Here is a 12,844-nt window from a genome sequence, read left to right as displayed (position 1 = left end):
CCCTGTCTATCACTGATTGACATTTAGATTGGTTTCAAGTCTTTGCTATTGTGAACAGTGCCACAATAAACATACGTGTGCATGCATCTTTATAATAGAACGATTTATAATCCTTTGGGTATATATCCAGTAGTGGGATTGCTGGGACAAATGGTATTTCTATTTCTAGACCGTGAGGAATTGCCACACTGTCTTCTACAGTGGCTGAACTAATTTATACTCCCACCAACAGTGTAAAACCGTTCCTGTTTCTCCACATCCTCTCCAGCATCTGTTGTCTCCTGATTTTTAAATGGTCCCCACTTTCTTTGGCTTGATTAGAAAATCTGTGTTTGAAATGGAGAGAAGGAGGCAGAAATCTCTAATTACTAGGCATTTACTATTTAGAAGACATCATAGTACTTTCCTTATCCCTTTAAAATAAGTTATTGAGATTAAAATATACATATTTAAATATGTATAATTATATATAATTATGTACATATAGCATATAGATATAATTTATATATATAAATTTACCAGGTTTTCCATTTTTAACTGTACAGTATATATATATATACAAACACACCCTTTTTTTCACTCTTCATCATACCTCCTACCCTCTCCATTTCCCAGCCTCTAATAACCACCAATCTACTTTCTATCTTCATAAAATCCACCTTTTTAACTCCTTCACATGGGTGAGAACATGAAATATTTGTCTTTCTGTGCTTGGCTTGTTTCATTTAATATAATGACTTCTAGTTCCATCCATGTCGCTACAAATGACAGAATTTCACTCTTTCCATGACTGAATAATATTCCATTGTGTATATGTGACATATTTTCTTTATTCATTAATCTATGTATGGACACTGAGGTTGATTCCATATTTTGGCTATTGTGAACAGTGCTGCAATAAACACTGGAGTGTAAATATCTCTTTTGTATATTTATTTCCTTTTTTAAAATTGTTTGGATATATACTCAGTAGTGGAATTGCTGGATCATACAGAAGTTCTGTTTTTAGTTTTTGAGGAACATGCAACCTGTTTTCTGTAGTGGCTGTATTGATTTACATTCCTACCAACAGTGTATGAGGATTCCCCATTCTCCACATTCTCACCAGCATCTGCTATTGCTTGTTTTTTATACAAGCCATTTTAACTGAGGTGAGATTAATATTGCATTGCCCTATTGATTTGCATTCTCTGATGATTAGACATATTGAATTTTTTATATAAATGTAAGACATTTGTGTGTCTTATTTTGGGAAATGTCTGCTCAGATCTTTTGCCCATTTTTGAATAGAATTATTTGCTTTTTGCTATTGAGTTGTTTGAGCTTCTTATATATTCTGGTCATCAATTCATTGTCAGAGGGATAGTTTGCAAATATTTTTTTTCATTCTGTTTGTTGTCTCTACATTTTGTTGATTTTTTTTTTTTATTGCTATGCAGAATCCTTTTAGCTTGACATAATCCCCATTGCCTACTTTTGCTGTGGTTGCCCATGCTTCTGAGGTCTTACACAAAATAGCTTGGCTTACATTAATGTCTTAGAGAATTTCTCCAATGTTTTCTTCTAGTAGTTTCACAGCTTTTGGTCTTAGATTCAATCCTTTAATCTATTTTCATTTGATGTTTGTGTATGGTGAGAGGTAAGGGTCTTTTACATATAGTTATCCAGTTTTCTTGCACCATTTATTGAAAAGACTGCCTTTTCTTCATTGTAAGATCTTGGTGCAAGTTCTTGTTAAAGATGAGTCAGTTGTAAATGTGCAGGTTTTTATTTGAGTTCTCTATTCTGTTCCACTGGTCCATGTGTCTGTTTTATTATGCCAGTACCATACTGTTTTAGTTACTACAGGTCTGTAATATATTTTGAAGTAAGGCAGAGTGTGATGCTTCCAGTTTGGTTATTTTTGCTCAAGATGGCTTTTTCTGTCCAGGGTCTTTTGTGGTTCCATTTCAATTTTTAAGATTAAAAAAAAATTATGAAGAACACTATTGGTATTTTGCTAGGGATTGCAATAAATCTATAATTTGCTTTGGGTAGCATTGCCATATTAACAGTATTGATTCTTTCAGTTCATGAACATGAAATATCATTCTGTTTTTTTGTGTGTCCTATTTTTTTCATCAAAGTTGTAGTCTTCTGTGTATAGATCTTTCACTTCTTTGATTAGATTAACTCCTAGGCATTTTATATTTTTTTGTAGTTATTGTAAATGGCATTGCTTTCTTGACTTCTTTTTCAGATTGTTTGTTGTTAGTGCTTTTGTATGCTAATATTTTTGTATGTTGATTACGTGTCTTGAAACTTCATTGAACTTATCAGTTCTAACAGTTTTTTGGTAGTTCTATTAGGTTTTTCTAGGAATAAGATTATATCTATGAACAAAGCTAATTTGATTTTTTGTTTCAAATTTGCATATCCATTACTTATTTTTCTTCCTAATTTTTTTGTTTGTTTAAGTGATGGTAAGTATTGCTATTCCTGTTTCATAGTAGAAAGCTCCTAGGGCTAAGATTAGTTAAGTGAATTACCTGGGGTCGCATGGGAAATAAGTGAAAAAGCGCAGCCTTCCTTATGCATTGAAGAACAATAACAACAACAACAAGAAGAAATACTTTAAAAATGACATATCTGAGTTTAGACGTCTAAAATAAGAGCTTTGCTCAAATATTTGACATGGATTGACAACTCTAATCATCTTAATTATTTTGGTCTGTACACATACCCTCAAGAATTGAGTCACCATGGCTGGGCGCGGTGGCTCATGCCTATAATCCTGGTACTTTGGGAGGCTGAAGTGGGCAGATGACCCGAGGTCAGGAGTTAGAGGCCAGCCTGACCCACATGGTGAAACACCCTCTATACTAAAAGAACAAAATTAACTGAGTGTGGTAGCACATGCCTGTAATCCCAGCTACTCAGGAGGCTGTGGCAGGAGAATCACTTGAACCCTGGAGGTGGAGGTTGCAGTGAGCCAAGATCGCACCACTCCAGTTTAGGTGACAGAGCATGACTCCGTCTTGGAAAAAAAAGTTAAATCACCATTTTCCATTATTTGGAGATAAGGTAAATATTCCCAATCATCAGACTTTCTATTGATTAATCGATTATTGTTTGCTTATTTACTAGAGACTTTATGATGTGTCAGCCACTATGCAAAGTGCTTTATCAGTATAGTTATATACAACATAATGACTTTTTTATCAATGGCAGGCAGTATATAAGACAGTGATCCCATAAGATTATAATATATTTTTACTGTACCTTTTCTATGTTCATATGTTTAGATACACAAATACCATTGTGTTACAATTTCCTGCAGTCTCCAGTACAGTAACATGTTGTACAGGCTTGCAGTCTAAGATCAATAGGCTATATCCTAAGCCTAGGTATGTAGCCCCAAACAACACATTTCTCAGAATGTATTCCCATCCTTAAGCAACATGTAACTGTGTTATCTCATTTAATCCTCCCCAAACTCTATAAGGTAATGGGATAGGCAGAGTCTAAATACCCTTTTCTTCTCTCTAAAAAATACATTATTTTTTCTTTTTTCTTTCTTTCTTTTTTTTTTTCCTTTAGAGACAGGATCTCACTGTCACTGAGGCTGGAGTGCAGTGGGACAATCATAGCTCACTGCAACTTTGAAATCCTGGGCTCCAGTGATCTTCTCCCCTAGGTCTCCCAAAGAGCTAGGAGCCACAGCACCCGGCCCTAAAAAAAATACCTTCTTATGCATTAATCTAGCTATCTAGGAATTTTGTATCTAGGAACTTTGTACATGGAATTAAGATTATTCATTGAAGATGAAATTAAGGTTATTAATTAGCTGGCTTTAAAATAGAGAAATGTTTTTGGTTAATTTGGGTTGGTCCAATGTAATTATATAAACCCTTAAAAGTAGAAGAGAAGGCAGAAGAGATGAAGAAAAAGGAGAAAAGAGAGATTCAAGTCATGAGAAAGAGTTGACCTGTTGCAGCTGGCTTTGATAGTGAAAGACACCAGAAACCTAGGTCTTAATCACTACAGTGAACTCTCCCCAACTAATTTTTATGAAGACCTTATATATAAGAAGTCATATACTAATATGACTTAAAAAACGTGATAGCAGTTTTCAAGTATAACGTATTTCAAGGTCTCCAAATAAAAGAGCTTTAAGTTATCTTTCTGAATGAAGAGCCTCTGGAACTATAGCAACGTATGATTCTATTGTTACCATTAATCTCCTTTGAAAACAAATATTTTCATGTAGACACAATTAAAAAGAAACTCTGCAAAATCATGTTTACTTAACTTGGAACCACAGATTCAAATAGATACTTTTCTTTTTCCTTCATGTTCACAGAACTGTTAATAAAGTTTTCTCCACTGGTTGGTACACTTGAATTTGCATTTTGAGGGATACGGAACAGGAGATATTGGTGTAAATTGGAAATGGAATGAAACAGGATATTTACACTGGTTTTAAACATTTTAATATTCATCAAGTGTCATTTTTAACTGACTGATAAAAGGTAAAGATGTCAGATTTTTTCATTTCATGAAACAGCATGCAGTGTTTGCAATCCTGGAAATTGTTAGTTCTCTAAAGTATAAATATTCTGTTTCATTCTGTTTCCAATTTATGTTCATGTCTTCCCCACAGCATCTCAGGTGGCACCTCACAAATCAATATGCAACATTTTTTAACAATAATAATTTCAGTGCTAACTAGGATGTGGTAAAGACTTACCATCAACTACAAACTTGCAATACACTCTCTGCTTCTTGCACACTAAATTGATGAATAATACCTATTTTTAATTATGGGTAAGGGATGACAGAAAATAATTTTTTAAAAGGTTTGATCATTGGCTGGGCATGGTAGCTCACGCCTGTAATATCAGCACTTTGGGAGGCCGAGGCGGGTGGATCACGAGGTCAAGAGATGGAGACCATCCTGGCCAACATGGTGAAACCCTGTCCCTACTAAATACAAAATTTAGCTAGGCATGGTGGTATGAGCCTGTAGTCCCAGCTACTCAGGAGGCTGAGGCAGGAGAATGGCTTGATCCCCGGAGGTGGAGGGTGCAGTGAGTTGAGATCACGACAGAGCAAGACTCTGTCTCTAAACAAAAAAAAGGTTGGACTACTAAACAAGCATTAAATCAAAAGGAAATTAAATGTTTATTTTGGGAAAAAGGAGCTCAGATTCTATCCATATCTTTTGCCAGTGTCCCCTGGTCCTGATCCATCCTAAAGGAACTACCTTCTGTTCTCTAAAATTTCACATCTATAAACTTTTATTGTCATACACAATTTTTGTGTACGAATTAATATATTTTATATGATATATAAAATATATTGAAAAAATATACATATCATATATTTTTAATAACCTTGGCTCATTGATGCCATTACTTTGGCTACAAATATACTTGTAGGTTGAACAATTTATTCCCAATTCTTCATTTCTTTCCTGTATTAGTATTATACATTCTCTTTTTTTGCCATGGACTTTTAATAACGTCCAACAGAATAGGATGAATTTCATGTATGATCTTATGGGTATTGGACTGTCCAAGTGACTGTGGACAATAAAATGTGGGTGCAATTGGCACTATGACATTTCTGGGCTCAGAAATATCCTAAGGATGGTCTAAAAATCTGCAGACTATGATCTTTACTTGTATATATGGTGGAGTTTATCATTGCAGGTCAGCTTCTATAGGCACCCCCACAGACCCTTTAAATATGTTGATATAAATTTTCTTTTATTTCTGAAAAGTGTTCTTGTATAATCATCTTAATCGTTTTGTTTCATTATCATAGCTTCCTCAGGGACTCTAATTATACAGATGTTATTTTTCCTTTGTCTTCAATTTCAAACATTTTTTCTTATTATCTCATTTTCAATGCACTGTTTTCCTGTTTACTCCAGTGCCTTTTTAATGTTTTCATTCAAATTTCTTTTTACCTTTAGTACGACATAATTTAGTCATAATTTTTAACATGACTTTGTCTTTTCTATTTTCTTCCAAGAATCAATCAATGTATATTTTATTTCTTCCTTTTTTTTGTTCATTTCTATTTTTGCTTTTTGAATTTCTGATACAAATTATCTTCTCAGTCTGTGTGTGGTGGCTCATACCTGTAATCCCAGTACTCTGGGAGGCCAAGGCAGGAGGATTGCCTGAGACCAGGAATTTGAGAGCAACCTGGGCAACATAGTGGGACCTTGTTTCTACAAATCATAATAATGATACAATTAGCCAAGCACGGTGGCGGACGTGTGTGGTCCCAGTTTCTCAGGAGGCTGAGGTGGGAGGATAGCCTGACCCCAGGGAGTTTGAGGCTTCAGTGAGCTGTGATCACAACGCTGTATTCCAGCCTGGGTGGCAGAGTGAGACCCTGTCTGAAACACACATAGGCATACTCCTCAAAACGCTCACATTATCTTCTTATATACCCCAATACTTATTTGAATATATTTATTTCAGGTTTGAATGTTATATTACAGGTTTTAAAATATATAGACTCTCTCTATATATTTGTTCAGAATTGCAGAATACATATGCAGAGAGAGAGAGAGAGACGCTGATGAAGCCTCTCCTATAGGCAGACTCTTCACTCTGCTGTTGTGTTGTTAGTTTTGTAATAGTTTATAAGATTCCTAGTTCAAGAGTGCCCTCTACTGTCAGAGTATCAAAGTATGTTTCCTATGTTTCCTTTCAGTTTGGAAGGAGGGGGAGGAGCTTGGGGAGAGGTGTTTTCTTTGATACCTTTCACTTTATTTTATCTCGCAACATTCTGAATTTTCTCTTATTGCTTTTCTCTCTTTCCCATGCAGTTTTCAAAGGGTGACTCTCCTTTTCTTTTCACCCACTTCTGCCCACAAAGCCCTTTTTAGCCTTTTTCCTATATTCAGTGCTTTGATCTACTTATATGCTTTTTCATCATTTTCACACAGAAGGTAGACTTTCTCTATATAATGTGGCTTTAGAAAAAAATAAAAGACCCAAAGGCACCTTTTCCCATTTCTCTTCAACAATTTTTTTTTTCCCAAACTTTACTTGCATTTCAAATTCTTGTGTCCAGAAACGCAGAGAAAGCTGGCAGGAATTGGGCATTACCTTTCTACCTACAGGCAATTTCATTTTAGTTGTTCACTATCTTAATGTTATGTGGGCAGCTTGGATTTCTGTGGTTTTATTTATTCTTGTAGTTCTTTACTATTTATATTATCGACCTAGTTGGGTAAATTACATTTACAAGCCTAGTGTTGCCTTGGCAATATCTTAGTCAGTGTAGGATGCCATAACAAATTACCATAGGCTGGCTAGCTTAGGCAAAAACCATTTATTTCTCACAGTTTTGGTGGCTGGAAGTCTCAGATCAGGATGTCTGCATCGTTCATGCTGGTGAAGGTCCTCTTCCAGTTTCAGACAGCCAATTTCTTGTATCTTTACACCACAAAGAGGGCAAACCAGCTAGTTCTCTGACATCTTCTTATAGGGTTTTTAATCTCATCCATAAGGGCTCCACCCTCATGACCTAATTATACCCCAAAAGCCCCACCGCTGTATGCCATCTCATTGGGGATTAGATTTCAACATATAAATTTGGGGAAAATAGTCATAACAGCTACCTAGAATTATCTGCCTATTATTATTATTTTTTTTTTGAGACGGAGTTTCGCTCTTGTTACCCAGGCTGGAGTGCAATGGCGCCATCTTGGCTCACCGCAACCTCCGACTCCTGGATTCAGGCAATTCTCCTGCCTCAGCCTCCTGAGTAGCTGGGATTACAGGCACGCACCACCATGCCCAGCTAATGTTTTGTATTTGTAGTAGAGACAGGGTTTCACCATGTTGGCCAGGGTGGTCTCGATCTCTTGACCTTGTGATCCACCCGCCTCGGCCTCCCAAAGTGCTGGGATTACAGGCATGAGCCACCGCGCCCAGCTCTGCCTATTAATTTTTAAATGGGCATTGGACACAGTGACTCACAGTGATGAGTGTCTGGATTGTGTTGTCTTCCTTAAAACATGTTGAATTTTGTTTTGTGGAGCAGTTTGAGACTTTCTAGGTTTGCTTGTGTTTAAACACTGTTAGTGTTTGTCTACAGTATTTCTTATTCTAGTGATAGTTTCGCACTGCTACTAAGGCGTGACTCATCTAGAGCTGACTAGGTATCCTAGGTGTACAAGGAGTCATCTCTGCTCTGACCAGTCATAACTAAAAAGATTCCCAGCCTTTTCTGAGATCTTGGAATTGTTTTTCTGTTTTTTGTTTTTTGCTTTCTGATAGTGTACTAGTGTACCTTTGCTTGGGTTTACAAAATTATCCCCTACACATGTGCACCTTTGTATTGAATACTATACTCATGAAACCTTTTGCAAACTTCTGTAGCTCTCTTTCTGCATAGTTCTATTCTTTCTAGTATTCTGCTCTTAAAATCTACTTAGTCTCCCTTAAATCTGATATTTGCCTCCAAATCTCAAGAATATTGCCTAGCAATGCTGGGGTTTCGCCTCCCTGTACTAGATCTAAAAAGTTTTTCCAGGCTGAAAGCTGGGAAGAATGTAAGGTTCACTTCATTTATTTCCTGTCTTTCATGTATAATAATCCTATGCTGTCTGTTCTGCAATGTCTGACAAAATTTGTTTCATGAATTTTGTCTGGTTTCCTTGTTTCAGTTAAAGACCTGAATCAATTACCCCATTATAGTAGAAGTGGAAAATGTGGACTGCATTAATTTTTAAAAGCTTTATAGGTGACATTAATGTGAAACTAGTTTTAGGAACCACCACTTCAGCTTCATAAGGAATGATAAGATAAAAGAACCAATGATCATCTTGATAATTAGGGATGCTATAAATAGCTAATAGCCATTGAGTGTTTATTGCACTGTAACTGTTCCAAGAACTTTGAAGATGAATTAATCAACATTTATCTTTCAGATTCCCTTTAACAATTCAATCAAGTCCAAGTGGAAGTGAAAGCTGGGTGATGTATTGGGAGCATATGTGAGGCTTTTCAGGGACCAGACCTAGGGAATCAAGGTGGATGCCAGAACACATACTCCCTCTTCTTTGATTTCTCCCATTCCTTCCTCCTCCTCCTTCTGCTCCTCCTTATCCCCCTCCTGGTCCACCTCCTCTCCTCCTTTTTCTTTCCTTTTTCTTCTCTTCTCTCCACCTCTCTCTATCTCTCTGTACACACACACACACACACACACACACACACACACACACATGCACACACACACACACACACACACAGTATCTATGTTCGTTTGCTTTTGACTGCAAGTAAGAAAAACCTTGAATCGACTCAATAAATAATGATGACATGTATTAACTAACACAATAGCAAGTCCAGAGGTAGAGAAGGCACCAGAATGTGTGATTTGGGCAATCACATGTGTCATCAAGAATCTTAGTTTTGTTTTGTTTTGCTTTATGTGTGCTCTGACGACTTCATGTTGTTCAGTATGATTTGCTGATAACTGCAGTTATTTCATAAAATACATGAAAACACAGCAACATAGAAAGGATGGAAAAGATTGTCTCTTCTTAATAAGAAAAAAATTCCCCATTTCCTAGTCAAGTACTTTTCATTTTCCTAATTCTTTGGTCAGGAGCAGGACCCATGCTTATCTCAGAATCAACTGCTGGCCGGAGTTGAGGGTACATAACCTCCCAGGCACTTTACGTGGACCACATCAGCCAAGGTAAATTCTCTGGTGAACCATGCATGTGTGTGCCAGACAAGTCAGCACCTGCAGCAGGGGGAGGGGTTTGCTGTTATAGAAGAGAAGGCTGGGCAGAACACCAACAGCAGTGCTATCTATTATAACCCCCCTTTGACATATGGTGTATTGGAGGCTCACTGTGTTTAACCAACTTGCTCGGAATAACACAGGTATGGGGTTGGAGGATGTAAACTTGGGAGCCACACCGTTTGACTCCAAAGTTCAAGCAGTTAATCAATATTCAATAAAATGTCTTTAAAGATAAAATGGTTATGAACCTATAGTAATATCAGTGATAATATATCTTAACTCATTTCTCAGATATCTTTAATGAGCAGTAATTTTTTGCATTCTCCTTCTAATGATTTGCACATAGGTGTGCCAGGAACCTGGGGGAGACGTAGCCTGTGCCTTTCCTTGCATTTGGAAGCCCATTGGGTAATTTGAAAAGGTCTGAGAGGAACCAACCTGTCTGTTAAGTGATAATTTAAGAAGAAAGAAACATCTTCCTTGAAGTGCAGAGAGTTGCTTCTCTCTCGACACCTTAGAGGCAAGTCCAGGGAGCAGAATTAAGTGACAGCAAAAGGAAAAGATCACATGTATCACAGGAATGAGAAATCCTTATGGCTAAGTCAGCTCTCCACAGTTAGGCTACACTTTGATGTTGGCAAAAGTTCCCCTAGTGGAAGAGACATAGGGAAAAGGGCAGAGGAATAAAGAGACGGCTTCACTTACCCAGTGTAAGTAAAGAAGTGAACAGCACATCTCTCTAATATTTAATATGGGCTTCTCTTGCTAGGAGCCAGCATTGCGTTTATTAAAGTGTGCATAAGCAGTTGAGTTATAGCCTCCAAAATAAGCTGGAAGGAATACAGGAAAAGAAGCTGACTTACTGAAAAGTTTATAAGCCCTCACAGGGAGCCAAGTTGCAAACAAGAATTCATGCAAAGATAAAGCGATGTCTCCAGGGGACTTGTACAATTGTTTTCTCTAGTGGATGCTGTAGTGTGTAGCCTGGTTCCCCCATTGACGGCCAAGCTACGCATTCCCCCAGGTGCTGAGAATCAGAATGTGGACCGCTGATGACTCATGACTGAGATCCTTACTAGGAATTAACCTTGACTCTGCCCAGTGTATGCTCCCTGTCTGGGTTCAAATTAAAATCCAAAATGTAGTCTATGTGGGAGTATATATACCCAGCTATCATGTCTCATTTTGGGACAGCTCTGAAGGGTCCTTCTATTCCTAGGACCAGCTGTGGTCTTTATCGTGACTGCATCATAGTTCAGCTTGCCCCTTGCCTCCTTCCGCTGCCTTTGTTTCTTCACTGGTGTTCTTCCCCAAACAACTCATGAATAAATTCCCTGCATGCAACTCTTTATCTCCAAGTCTGTTTTTTCTGAAATTAGACATCAGAATCTTAAACATAGTGAAACTCATAGTGAAACCCTACCCTTTGTCTGGGACTGACGGTTTCTCTGACATGTGGGACATTCGGTGGAAGAGATGCAAATAAACCAGGATGGTTGTTCACTGAACCTCAATGATACAGTTAAAATAGAGTGAAAATTCTACTCACAGATGGGGCAAAAATGTCATGAAAATGCTGCCACCATGTGCATGGAAGCCTTTATCTTTTCTTTTGTTTTGAGACAGAGTCTCGCTCTGTCACCCAGGCTGGAGTACAGTGGCGCAATCTCGGTTCACTGCAACCTCCGCTTCCTGGATTCAAGTGATTCTCCTGCCTCAGCCTTCTGAGTAGCTGGGATTACAAGCCCCTGCCATCATGTCCAGCTAATTTTTGTTTATTTGTTTGTTTGTTTGTTTGTTTTGGTAGATATGGGGTTTCATCATGTTGGCCAGGCTGGTCTTGAACTCCTGACCTCAGGTGAACCACCTGCCTCGGCCTCCTAAAGTGCTGAAATTATAGGCATGAGCCACCACACCTGGCTGGAAGTCTTTATGTTTTGCTGGCATACAAAAATATCTCTGTGTTATTTTTCTATGCCTCTGGTAACCAGCCTCCATACATTTTTCTGCTGTAAATCCCCCCTGTATACTGCTGATAGGGTGAACTTCCTGACTTGAAACTTAAATCGGGTGACATTCTCTCACCTCATCAGAGAACCTTGCCATGGTTCTCCAGTTCTTCCATTTTTGTCCTCTAAGTTGCTTCTAGTGAGATCTTTCTGCAGTACAGTGATGATCATGTCCCTGCTGCTTAACACCATGTCACAGCTCCGTTTTACCTTTGGCACAGAGTCAGAATTCCTACCCTAGATGTTTACTGGAGACATGGCCTCTTAGCTCTTCAGTTCTTGTGCTGCCACTCCTCTTTTCTCTCCAGCTATCCATAACTACCAGTTACAGTGCTGCTGATAAGGCTTTCCCTCTCTCAGTCAGAGGCTTTCACACATTTTTGCTCTGTTAGGAAACCTTTCCTCTCTCCTTTGCCTGACAATCTCCAATGTGATTCATTTTCCCACTCTGTTAAATTGTGTCTTCTATTAGGAAGCCTTACCTGGAGCCCCTGGCCACCCTCGTTTGGATTAGATAGCCCTTCTCGTGTACCCATAGACTCCCACCTGGACTTCCATAGTTGTCTCTCACATCTTCCCATTTTTAGTGCACATCTTCTCTGGCTTCTATACCGAGGACAGAAAGTTCTGTTCACAAAGAGAATCTGATTATATCTGACTTTTTGCCCAAATTCACACAACTGTGTTAACAAAAAATCAGTAGCTGCCTCACTGACCTTAGAATAAAGATGGTTATTTTTAAAGTGATCTTTATGAGATGCTACCTGTCCAGTCTCAGCTTACTTTGGTTCAGCTATTCTGGCCTTCTTTTGCTCCCCAAGACATTTCATGCTTCTCTTGTCACTGTGGTTTAGATGTGCAGGTGCTTCTAGAGAGGGTCTCTCCTCTTGCTCCCTACCCTGCTCCAAAGGCTATTCAAGTACCACCTTTATTTACATCCTTCTGATATTCATTTCACATATGTGGCTTTCAGCCTCCTGGTGAAACTGACCCTTATATCCCACACTTCACAGAAACCTGTACTTCTTATGCATAGCTTATGTGGTAGATGTAATTGTCTTAGATCAGCTTTT

This window comes from Cebus imitator, unplaced genomic scaffold (assembly GCF_001604975.1).
Source record: "Cebus imitator isolate Cc_AM_T3 unplaced genomic scaffold, Cebus_imitator-1.0 Scaffold151, whole genome shotgun sequence".
Lineage (NCBI taxonomy): Eukaryota > Metazoa > Chordata > Mammalia > Primates > Cebidae > Cebus > Cebus imitator.
The sequence above is the reverse complement of the archived record's forward strand: the minus strand, read 5'-3'. Positions refer to the sequence as shown.